Here is a 12,821-nt window from a genome sequence, read left to right as displayed (position 1 = left end):
AGCACTGTACTCTAAGTACTGGGTATGAAGAGAAAGACCTGTCTCTTCTAATGAGTGGTTTTATTACAAGGGAGACAAGTGACAAACACAAACTAAGAATCTATGAAGAAGCATAAATTAAATAGTACCTCATTCATTCAGGTCTTATTGAGGTCCTAGATGGGGGATGAACTATAATTTAACTAGAACTATCCAAAGAATGTATAACCCACATGAATACATTTTTCAAATTCTGTCCAAATCTAAAAAAGTAATTCTCAAAGTTTGTTTGCTTTTACTGTTTTCATGTCTTGGCTATTATAAATAATGCTGCTATAAATATGGAGTGCAAATATCTTTTCAAGTTAGTGTTTTCATTTCCTTTAAATAAATATCCAGAAGTGGAATTGCTGCAGCATATGGTAGTTCTAGTTTTAATTTTTTTGAAGAACTTCATATTGTTTTCTGTAGTGGCTGCACAAAGAATCACTTGGTGAATTTGTTTAAATGTACATTCTAGATTTAGAGTTTAGAGGGGGAAGCAAAGAACTGAAGAGTCTGTGCTGTATGATCCTTTTGTGTAGCATATGATTCTGTGTCTGCGTGTAATTGGTGCATAAAAACTCTGAAAAGGCACATGATAAACAAGACATCTGTGGGGGGATGCCTGGCTGGTGGGGAGGATTCGTCTTCTGTGAGTCCCCATTTGTGTGTTGAAGGTTGTACCCTGTGGAAGCATTTATTACCTGTTCTGTGAATATCTAACTTTTTAAAAAGAAAAGAGTGAGATTCACATAATTATTTAAGTAATTAAAGTTCAAATTCCTGGGTCCTACCCCAGAAATTTGGATCCCACAGGTACATGTGTAGGTAGTAAAATAGGGTGAAGGGTCTAAAAATTTACATTTTTCAATAAGCATTCCATCTTTATATGATGCATGTTTTGAAGGACAACACTGGGACTTATACCTGCGGAAGTATTCTCTTTTGAGGCAGTGTGTTTTGTCCTCTGTTACAAAGGATGTACCTGGCACATCTCAAGCACTGCATGTTGATGACCTAAGGATGAGGTGAGAGGTTTAGTGCCTAGAAGGCAGAGGGACATACAAATATAGACCACTGTGGTGACTCCGAAACTTCAACAGGAACCAGTGTCAACAGCTAGGCTCATGCCGAGAATTTCTGACCCAGCAGGTCTGGGGCAGGGCCTGAGAGTCTGCATTTCTAACATTCTGTTCTGGGAACCATATTTTGAGAAACTGTTCTAAAGCATCCATGAAAAACAGTTAAATGGATGCTCTTGAATATATTTTAAGATGTATTATAGGATGTGAGACTCACGAGTTAGACCTGAAACTCCTATTAAAGAAAAAAAAAGCTTTCTCTATGACTACCATTTAAGCCTACTCCACAATCACAATGCCATTGAACACCCCCCTCCCCCCCAAAAAAGTACTTGCAGGAAGAGGTCATAATCCCCTTTTTCCTAAAAAGTCTTCTGACTAATAGGTTAAAAGTCTGCATTTTCCTCAACCAGCCCTCAGATGGCTTAGTTTTGAGCGTCTTGGTCTCGCTTCTCTGGGGACCCTGTAATGCATACCATTCCTCTGACAATATAGTTACCATGACTTTGGGCAGCCTGACTGTGAGGTCTCAACCACCCAAAGTAAAGCATCCTTTGACCTTCTTTCTTCTGGAGGCAGCAGTTGGTTGGTGGAGAGAGCTGTGTGTCTAATGAGGAAGACCCCAGTTTCTCCTGCAGCATACGGACTGGGCTAGGTGGATCAACCTCGCCGACTCTCAAGGGAGTGATGAAGGTTCCAATACCAGCCTGTGGTTAATGGGAGGACAAAGCAGGAAAACAGGTGCAAAGAGCCAAGTGTGTTCCATGCTTCATGTGTGCTAGCAAAAGTCATTGCCATCACCTCCTCCTCTGTGAGGTGCAGGAGAACCAGCTTCTTCCCTCCCCTTGTCAAATGCAAAAGACCCCTGTATATCCCATACCACAGGCCAGCAGATGCAGTTCTTCCTGGGCTCAGTTGGGATGCTCTGTAATATCAACACTGTAGCGGAGTAGGAGGAGATGACAAAATCTGAAGGTGCCATTTCAACGAGCACAGGCCACGATGATGTAAGGCACAGGGTTAGAAAGAAGGTATTTCCACTTTTCTGCCATTCCCAAAGCACTAACTGGTGGGGGCGTGGGCAGAGGTGAGGTGGTGAGGTATCTGTGGGAAAGCTGTGTGTGGAGAGCTGCTAATCCCCAGAAGGCCTTGGCAAGCAGAGAAAATGGCAAAGCCCCTCCTTGAGGAGACTGTCCACTCAGAACTGAATGAGGCTGGAGAGAGGCACACAGGAGCTGATGGGCCCCAACACATGGGGTCTTTCTCTAGTGACCATGAAAGAAGGCTGATAAACCAGGTTAGCAGCAGCCTGCCTGACCCCTGAGATCTGGTGGTTTCTGGAGATGCTGAATTGTGAAGACGCTGTTGCTTGTGTTACTTCCCTTTTATTTTTCTCCACTCTGCCCCTTAGATGTTACTTCATGGGCAGTAGCAAGGACAGACAGAGTGGTCAATTAGTGTCCATTACCCATATACCAGTTCCTTGGCTTAAACACAAAAGTCACCTTTTAGAAATGAACTATAGAACCTTGAGTATGAACACAATTAAAATGGAACAGGAGAGATTTCCTAAACATCCAGAACTAAAAAGTCACTTTCTTACACAAAAATACACTTTCTTTACCACTAGTGTCTTCTCATAAAACTTATATCAGAAAGCTAATTGGCCCCCAGCTGCATGTATTCATTTTTATGCACAAATGTGCCTGTGCACACACACAATTCTTGGGATGTTTCAAAATTAGGTTTCCTCTGAAAACTTGGATTTGAGTTTCCTTTTAAAGCTCAAAGTACCTGGCCATGGGGGATGCCGACACCCATGACGATGTCAGCAGATGGAAACCACCGGTCTTTTGCTGGGGGTGTCCTTTCCAGTCCCTGAGCATACCAACCTCTCACCCTGGACCTGCCTGGCCCATTTGCATCACCTACCCAGCCCCTGTAGTCATTTAATTTGAAGTGCCTAACAGGAGGTTTTCTTGTTCTTCTTTTCTTTCCAGTGTAAATTCTACATAGGCTGTCTTAACTTTTGCATCTCTTGAATTCCATCATCACCTTTGCATTTTCATGGGTCTTTTGAGGTTTGGTGGGGGATTGCACTTGCGTTTGCTTTTAGTTAGTGAAAACAATGGTCTTGTGTCCCTCCTCACTTCCACAGAATTGATGTGCACAGTGAAAAGGCTGGAAGACTTCAAGCTTTGTGTGGTATTCTTGTAACATGACATGGGTCTTATAGCCTGACCTAGAAATTTTCGCTGAGAGCTTGGAGACTCACAGGACCATAAACCAGCAGGTATTGGAAGGCCCTGCGGGCTGGCTCAGAAATGCAAACGTGCATTCCTTGTCATTCACCACTCTGGGCTGTTGCTGGCTCTGAGTAAGTGTTCAGATGAAATGAAACCAGTGACAATAATGGCCATGGAGTTTAATGCGCCGTTTTCTTAGAGTGATAGCACAAGCTGGGAGAATGATTTAAAGGGCGTAGCTTTGAATGGGAATGTTCTTGAATGTGGGACATTTCAAAGGCCATTATCATTAACACAGCATCATCCTTCCAATGAGTCTCATGTAAAACACTAACTTTCATTTCCAAATGCAGCACCATAAAAATATATCTTTGAAATTTATTATATTATATATGGAATTGATGACAAGAGCCAAATAAAAATGACCCCACAATCACAACACTTAATGCTTTTTAAATGCTGTTATGGAAATAGATGAAGAACGGCCAGCATCTGCTCAGTGCAGGGGCTTTTAAATTTGACACAATAGTCATAACTTTATGTTTCTCAGAGCTCCCTTCCTAAAATATCAAAAGCCACACAAAATTTAAATAATAGAGCCAATCATCTGGAAAATTTGATTTGGAGGGAAAGTTTTCTCATTAGATTGTTTGGGGTGATATTAGCTTGGCCAAGCCCCCATTCTCTAGATTCAAAAGCCAGACACTGTTTTATTAACAAAAACATTCAAGCAGCAAGTTGTTATAAACAGCATTAAGGAACTCCTGACCAAACATTGAGGAACTTCTTGGAAGCCATAACACCAAAGGAGGCAGAAGATGCAAAGTTTAAAATAATCCATTTTTAGAAGTAAAATCAAATGGCAAGAAATCAGGGGACATTTCATTGGGGCCTAATTGGGCAGTGTCCTCAGTATCACCAGAGCCTGGGGAACAGTGTACTCTGGATGGATTTAAGGAGACCATCCCGTGAAGTGTCATACCTGTTTGTGAAGCCAAAGCCTTCAGTTGACCCAAATATTCATGGTAGATGAGCACCAAGTCCCTCCCTCTCAGAAGCCACCTCAGATACATCAATGTTTCATGAATTGGTTCACCAGAGGCACTCCCTTTGTCTTAGATCATAATGAAGGTCATGGTCAAATTTGTATTCTCTAGTTCCTATTGCTAGACTTCCAGTAGATTATCATTTTTAGCAATACCAATACCAGCAGCTTTAATACAATAGTAGTAATGGTACTAACAGTAGCAGAGGATAGCAACTATAGTGGTTTTTGAACAATACAAGATGTGAATCCTATTACTAAATTTAAAACAAACACCAAGGGACCAAAGATAGTGAGGAGGGAAGTTTTACTGCTTGTTGGTGAACCTTATCTCACACAGTGTCTCAGCTTAGGGGAATGAGGTTCTGGGGCCCAGAATGAGGCAGGTCTTCTTGACCCCGTGACAACCATCCCCATCCCATATCAGGGGAACAAAGTCTGTGAGTGCTATCAGGGGGCTGGGGGACCGGGAAGTTGGGGAGCTGAGCATGGAGCTAGCTGAGGTGACCTGCTGTGAACACAGAACACTCACAGAACACACATCAACCCAGTGGCCCAGGCCAAGTTGATGACATCCCAGAGTCAGGGGGATAGAAACAAGTGCCAGCATCCTAGGAAGACGAGCCAGAGTTTACGTGGCCTTAGCGGACTTGAGGTCAGCTCAGTTTTTCATAGGTAGGATATAATTCTTCTATCCATGATTTATTTTATATCAGTTACTGTCACAAATATCTTCTGCTTTACCCGTGCATCTGTTCACCACTTTTTTCAATTTTCTTTTGAAAGAACCACTTCAATCTACTCTCAATTCACAGAAAGTTGACTCATCCCTCAGCGGTAGAGTATGACCTAGGCCAGGTCAGTCAGCACATCTTTCCCCCATGCCGAGAACCAATGACGTCCCCACACATCATTGGTTCTCGGATGCACATAACACAAGTCAGGTAAACATAGCCCTCAATTCTCAATTCGGAGGCCCTCCTTTCATCTTGACAGAATCAACCCTTCTCCACTTTATGTGAACCTGAAGTTGTAGAGTTGGCCACTTAGACCACTGGATATGACCCAGGGGGTAAGCAAGGCAGTTCTGGCCATGGGACTGGAACCTTAAAATAAGCCATGCCTAAAGTTAACTCTACCTCCTACACTTTCCAACTCTCAGAGGTGGGAAAGCCCCTTCCAGCTTAAACCAGTTTGGGTTGGGGTTAGAATATTTACCCCTTGTATAAGACCCTAACTCTATAAGGAAGATGGTGGGTTTTCTGCTTTCTTCGTTTGCTACCAAAAAAGTTGTTAGTCTAAAAGCACAAACACATGTAAGTTGCAGTGGGTACTTCTCTCTGCTCCCTTTATACTTAATTGTTCAGTGGAAATCAGCAGAAACCAAATCATCTTTGTCTCCTTTATATAGTACAGTCTCTAGCAGAAACAAAGGAATTTTGTAGAGCACTGTAATTGGTGGATGTAGACAAATTTAAATGCAGAAGCTGAGTGGAACTTAGTTGTTTGGATAATAACGCAACATAATTTTCTCTTTTGGGAAGAGATTGTGAAAAAATCAAGATATGGAGTAGAGAAGACAAGCTAACAAAGCTGGAGACCTCTTATGTAATATATCTCTACAACCCTCCAAACAGTAGTAAAATTTAAAAATAATAATAATAAAAATAAATAAATAACACACTTCAGGGGAACCGTGGCAGCCTTGTGAAGTGTAGTGCTGATGCTGTCCTGGGAGGGAGAAATCAGCTCTCCGCTTGGCCAGGCTTACAGTGACTGTGAGCTCGGACAGTACGGGGTGGTTCCTGGACTTGGTCTGCAAGCACTTCCTGCTGAGGAGTGGAGTGTCTGGGGCTTCTTCATCTGCCCCGCGATGACAGTACCAGTGAAAGCTGGAGGGAAAGGGGCTGAGGAAAGAACCCATTCATCGCGAAGAGTTTACTTTGGCAAATTACCCACACAGAATGGAAAATAGCCATGGCCAAGGGGCCTGAGAGGGCTGGGAAGCCTTCGGTTATTGTTCCTGCCACTGACCTTTGCTCTTCAGAAGGCTTCCCGGAGGAAATCAGACTGGGTCAGCTCGATTGCCTCTTTGAGCTTTGCCCATTAAAGTGATTACTCCTGTTTGCATGCTCAAGTCCCAGAAGGAACAGACAAAAGCATTTTCGTCCACGCTTTTGGCAGAAGAGAGTTCTCATAGTTGGAAAAAAGCAACAAAGTTAGTGGGGGCTGTTCCCCTGCACTGTAGGATATCCTCCTTTCAAAAGCAAACCTTGATATTTTTTTAATTAAAACAATCTGATGGCTCATTAATAAAATACAAGCCTAAGGAAGTGCTGAGTACTTGGAAAAAAGGAATCTTCATTAAAAAAAAATACCAAATCTGACACCTAGCAGTTGGTGGAAGCCGGCAGCAGACCTGCACTCTATCAAACTGAGTTAGCTTCAGTGTAAAGAACTAGGGTGGCATCCCATGACAGGTGTGGAGCAAACAGGGGCTCACTGTGGGCAAAGTAATGTCTGTCCCCAGGACTGGACCCCGCAAGAAGAACTGGGAACTAGACATTAAAAATCATCTCTTCCCAAATAGAAAGAAAAAGACAAGAGGACACTTTGGACACAGTTGGGGAAATGTGAATATTAACTGAATAGATTAATACAATGTTAATTTCTATTGTGATTATGTAGGAGAAAATAAGTGTTTTTAATAGATATACCTTGGAGTATTTAGAAGTAAAGTCTTAAGCTGTTTATAACTTTCAAATAGCTTCAGAATGCCCTGACCAGTGTGGCTCAATTGCCTGGGCTTTGTCCCACAAAGCTAAAGGTCGGGTTTGATTCCCAGTCAGGGCACATGCCTGGGTTTCAGGTTTGGTCCCTTGTCAGGGTGTGTATTAGAGGCAGCCAATCAATGATTCTCTCTCACATTGATGTTTCTCTCCCTTTCTTTATCTCTCCCTTACCCTCTCTCTTAATAGTAATAAAAAGTATCTTCAGATAAATTTTTCAATATAGTATAAATACACACAAACACACATGTACATTCATACATATGTTGAAAGATAAGTAAGCCAAGGGAACTCAAGAGATTACTTTCCAGGATTAAAATATATATAAGATGATGGGGGAAGTGTCATATGAATGAAATTTATATTGTTAAAATTAAAAGGAATAAAAATATCTGCTCCACTTATGCAGATTTACGCAGATTTTATTTTTTTCCATGTGGTTTTAAATCATAATATTCTACTTTTGGACTGGTGGTAAACATCTTAAAAATAAAATTTAAATGGGGTTTTTACAGACTTGCTTCAGGCAAAGGTGCTCAGAAAGCAGTCTCAGGACCAGTTCTGATCTGCTGGGAGTGGGAAGAGAGTGAACAGCTGGTCAAAAATAATTGGTAATGGAACAATCAAATAAGTTCCAAAGAGCCAGGCAAAAACAAAGTGGAAGGACAAGCTCTGTGCATGTGTGTGCTGTGCACGTGCACGCCTGTGTGTTTGAGAGCTGCAGTATGTGTTGATGTTCTTTTAATAGTAGTCCCCTTTATCAGCAGGGGATACATTCCAGGACCCCCAGTGGATGTCCAAAACCACAGACAGTATGTGTGTGTTTCTATACATGCACACCATGAGAGTGCGATTTACAAATTAGGCACAGTAAGAGATTAACAATAATAACTAATAATAAAATAGAACAGTTTTAACAATCTACTGTAATAAAAGTTATATGAATGTGGTCTCTCTTTCCTTCTCTCTCTCTTTCTCCATCTCTCTCAAAATACCTTATGGTAGCAGATTCACCCTTCTTCCTGTGATGTGAAATAATAAAAGATCTTATTAAGTCAAGAACTTCCACCTTTTCACTTGAAGGAAACACTTCACGGCTTCTCTCTGGCACATCCAAATGGCCAGCATAACTGCTCTTGCACTTCAGGGCCATCAGGTAAAATAAGGGTGACCTGAATACAAGCACTGTGATACCTCAGCAGTGATCTGACAACCGAGAGGGCTACTAAGTGACTAATGAGCAGGGAGCATATACCATGTAGAGACAGACGGTGGACAGAGGGATGATTCATGTCTCAGGCAGGATAGAGTTGGACAGTGTGACATTTCATTAGGCTACCAAGAATGCAGTTTAGAACTTATGCGTTGTTTATTCTGGAATTTAAAAAAAATATTTTTGGACTAAGTTAACAAGGGTAACTGATATCGTGGCTAAGGGAGGACTCTTGTATGTGCAGAGGACACTAGGTCATTTGCTTATTTTATCCTTGGAATAAACATGCAAAAATGGCATTATTACACTCAGTTTACATCTAGGAAACTTAGGTTCAGACAGGTTAGTTAACCTACCCACAGTTACAGTCCGCACGTTTAAACACCAGGATTCAAAGCTAGAACTGTGCTCTTGTCATTGTACCAACTCAACATCAAAAGGTATTATCCAAATGTCCTTTTATTCAGTCCCTCAAGTGGCACTTGAGAGTCATGCAGGTGGTGGGAGCACAGAGGGAAAGAAGGGAGCCTGGAGCCTGCCTCCAGGCTGAGGCACCTCCATGGGTGAGGGATGGAGCCAGGCTAACCTGGCCTGTGCTGTTTGCTTCTTCTCTAGCTCCTCCTTTCAGATTCTCAGAGAAAAATGTATCTGGTACATAAGCCTGATGAAAAAAGCAGAGAACGTGTACTTGGTCTTCCTTCTTTAGGTCCTGAAACATATCTCCATTGTCTTTTAAACCAACATCATCAGCTCGCTGTTTGTAAACAAAACTTTATTGGAGCACAGCCATACCCATTTGTTTAGTGGTGAGTGTGGGTGCTTGCATGCTACAATGGCTGAGTAGAGTACTTGTAAGACAGACTATATACAAAGCCCACCAGCAATTTGAATGGAAAAAATTTGTCTTAAAGAATTATCAACTATTACCGAGCATTAGGGTAACAAAGGATATTGTCTAATAACAAGTAAAAAGAAATGTGCAGAACATAAGCATAGCAAATAAGGAACACCCATAACCCCTAGAGCTTAAACAGATTGCCCAAGGAAGAAACATCACTCCCATGCACAGCATATACATGTAGTGTTCCTGGGTTGTGATGCAAACCTTCATGGAGAGAACACTAGGATTACAGATCAGTATCAGCTACAAACACACATGCAAAAATTCCAAACATTACTTTAACAACATATAAAGTGCATGATACATTATGATTAGTGGATTTGCCCCCAGATTGCAAAGTTGTTTTGACCCTCAAAAAAATCAGTAAATGGCCCTGGCTGGTGTAGCTCAGTGGATTGAGTACGGGCTGTGAACCAAAGCATTGCAGGTTCGATTCCCAGTCAGGGCACATGCCTGGGTTGCAGGCCACGGCCTCCAGCAACAGCACATTGATTTCTCTCTCTCTCTCTTTCTCCCTCCCTTTCCTCTCTAAAAATAAATAAATAAAATCTTTAAAAAATCAGTAAATGTAATTGATCATATCAACACTAAAAAATGAAAAAATAAATATGATCATATCAACATGGAAAAAGCATTTTACAAAATGCAATGATAATTAATGGCAAAAACTTTCTGAGAACTAGGGATAGCATGCCATCTATAAAAAAACTACAACCAATATCAAACTTAATGGTAAAAATGAAATGTTAGCCCTGGCTGGTGTAGCTCAGTGGATTGAGCACGGGCTGAGAACCAAAGTGTCTCAGGTTCAATTCCCAGTCAGGGTACCTGCCTGGGTTGCAGGCCATGACCCCCAGCAACCGCACATTGATGTTTCTCTCTCTCTCTCTTTCTCCCTCCCTTCCCTCTCTAAAAAATAAATCTTTAAAAAAAAACAATGAAATGTTTTTCCTAAGGCCAGGAAGAAAGATTTCTGTCTTCATTATTTCTATTTATCATTGTACTGGACATTCTAGCCAACATATTAAGGCAAGAAAAAAAGTAAGAGGCATCAAGATGGTAAAGAAGTTAGTAAAACTATATTTGTAGACAATGTGACTATCTTTAAGAAAATCCAATGAAATCTATAAGAGTGTACAAGATCTAATAACTGAGTTTAGCAAAGTTGCAGCATGTGAGTTTAATGTATGAGAAGAGTACCTCACAAAAACTGGAATTATCTTCTGGAAGATTGGCCCCTTCTAGCATAGGCTTCACCCACTACGTGAGTATTCTAGGAACCCATCTGTAGCAGCATACCAGCTGGTGTTGTTGTGAGAGGCTGCATTCAGCTTCAGTGAATATTTTTTGAAGATTCTTTCAATACATTTGTTTGCTCATTTCATGATGAGTGATTTACAAGCACACCTGACCATACCTCTCTGAGTGTTCAGCAGTTTTTGACCAAAACTGGCATGACTCCTGTGCCCTGTCCTCCCTATTCACCTGATTTCACCCTGAGTAACTTTTCTTTGTTTCCCCAGATTAAACAAGTCCTCAAAGGGAAGTATTTTACTAATGTGGAAGAGGTAAACAAAAAATGGCAGAAGCAGTAAAAAGCATCAAATTCAACAAGTTTAAAACCTTTTAAGCAGTGGCAATAGGTATATTGCCTCAAATGGAGAGCACCTTTAAGGTGACTAAAGTTTAAACATGTAAGAATAAATACACAGTGTTTTATAAATAATTACCTCATTTTTTGGATCCCCCCTCATATAATATCAAAAGTATTTCCCCATAGGAACATTAAACAATAGGACATTAAAATAATAAATATCATTTTCAATAACATAAAAATATGAAATACATAGAAAAGATGTGAAAGACCTGTATAGTGAAAACTATATATCTCTCACTGAGTTTTATTTTGAGAGAAATGAAAGAAGACAAAAATAAATAAAGAGATATAAATTGTTCATGGTTCAGAAGACACACTATTGTTCAGATATCAGTTTTCTATATATTAATATGTAGATTCAAAAAAATTCAAAGCAAAATAAGAGACTTTTTCCTAGAAATTTACAAATTTGTTATATATATACACATAAAGGCAAAAAACCTATAATAATTAAATTTTTTTTAAATGAACAAAGTTTAAAGTTTGACATTACCTAACTTCAAGATTTGTTATAAAGCTAAGTAATCAATACAGTGGAGTATTGTCGCTATTGAGGGGAAAATTTCCCCCTACCTCTCTTGGGTTTTTTGACTGGCCCAATTTTTTGAAAAGACTATCCTTTCCCCATTTTCTTTGTACCATTGTCAAAAATTAGTTCTTCATAAATGTATGAAATTATTTCTAATTATTAAATTAGATTGACACAAGACAGCCCTGGTTGGTGTGGCTCAGTGGATTGAGTGTTGGCCTCTGAATCAAAGGGTTGCTGGTTTGATTCCTAGTCAGGACATATGCCTGGGTTGTGGGCCATGTCTCCAGTAGGTGGTGCTCAAAAGGCAACCACACACCAATGTTTCTCTCCCTCTCTTTCTCCCTCCCTTTCCCCCTCTCTAAATATAAATAAATAAAATCTTTAAAATAAAAAAAAAGATTAACAGAAGATAAAAAAAATTTGTATGTACAGAGACTTCATAGATATGAGACCTAAGAAATGATCACAGCCATCTGTTTAATAGCTTTCAGACAAAGGAACAACAAATTTGTGCAAAACTGACAAGAAAAAAAAACTTAGGCTTCAGTTCTATTTTGTGAAGACACTGAGAAGAGTTTGTTTATGCAGCCTCTGGGCCCAGAATTCCTTATCTCTGGCAATAACAATGTCTGTCTATGCCCTGGTTCAGGAAGGGCACCTTTCCCATGGACAGAGAGAAGGCGCAGAGAGTCCCTCTTGCCCCACTTGTTTCTCAAGTAGCTAAAATAATCAATGTGCCACTTGGCACATTGGGGAGTCCTCTCCTGAGCTACCCCATCATTATTAAGAAAGACAAATAAATTATTGTAATGAACAGAGAAATAATTTCATACATTTATGAAGAACTAATTTTTGACAATGGTACAAAGAAAATGGGGAAAGGATAGTCTTTTCAAAAAATTGTAGATCAATTGATGATAGGTCAATTGAATATAAATATGAAAAGCAAATGAATGTGGACTCTCATCCATACCCTGCACCATTAGAAAATGTAACTAAAGATGTATCATGTACCTATGTGTAAAACTGACAGTTACAAAATTTCTAGAAGAAAACATATAACAAGATCTTTGTGTTCTTGGTTTATACAGAGACTTTTGACACAACAAAATCATGGTCCATGAGAGAAAAAAAATAACAGTAAATTGTATTATATCAAAATCAAAAACTTTTCTTTGAAAGACATTGTTAAAAAACAAAAAGACAAGCCATAGACTTGAAGAAAATATTTACAAAGCATATATCTAAAGCATATATTGAGAATGTGTAAATGACCCTAAAAACTCAATAATAATAATAATAATAATAAAAAGCACCTCATAAGAAAATGAGCAC

The sequence above is a fragment of the Phyllostomus hastatus genome, unplaced genomic scaffold (genome assembly GCF_019186645.2).
Source record: "Phyllostomus hastatus isolate PE091 unplaced genomic scaffold, TTU_PhHast_1.1 phas_scaffold_55, whole genome shotgun sequence".
Classification (NCBI taxonomy): domain Eukaryota; kingdom Metazoa; phylum Chordata; class Mammalia; order Chiroptera; family Phyllostomidae; genus Phyllostomus; species Phyllostomus hastatus.
The sequence above is the reverse complement of the archived record's forward strand: the minus strand, read 5'-3'. Positions refer to the sequence as shown.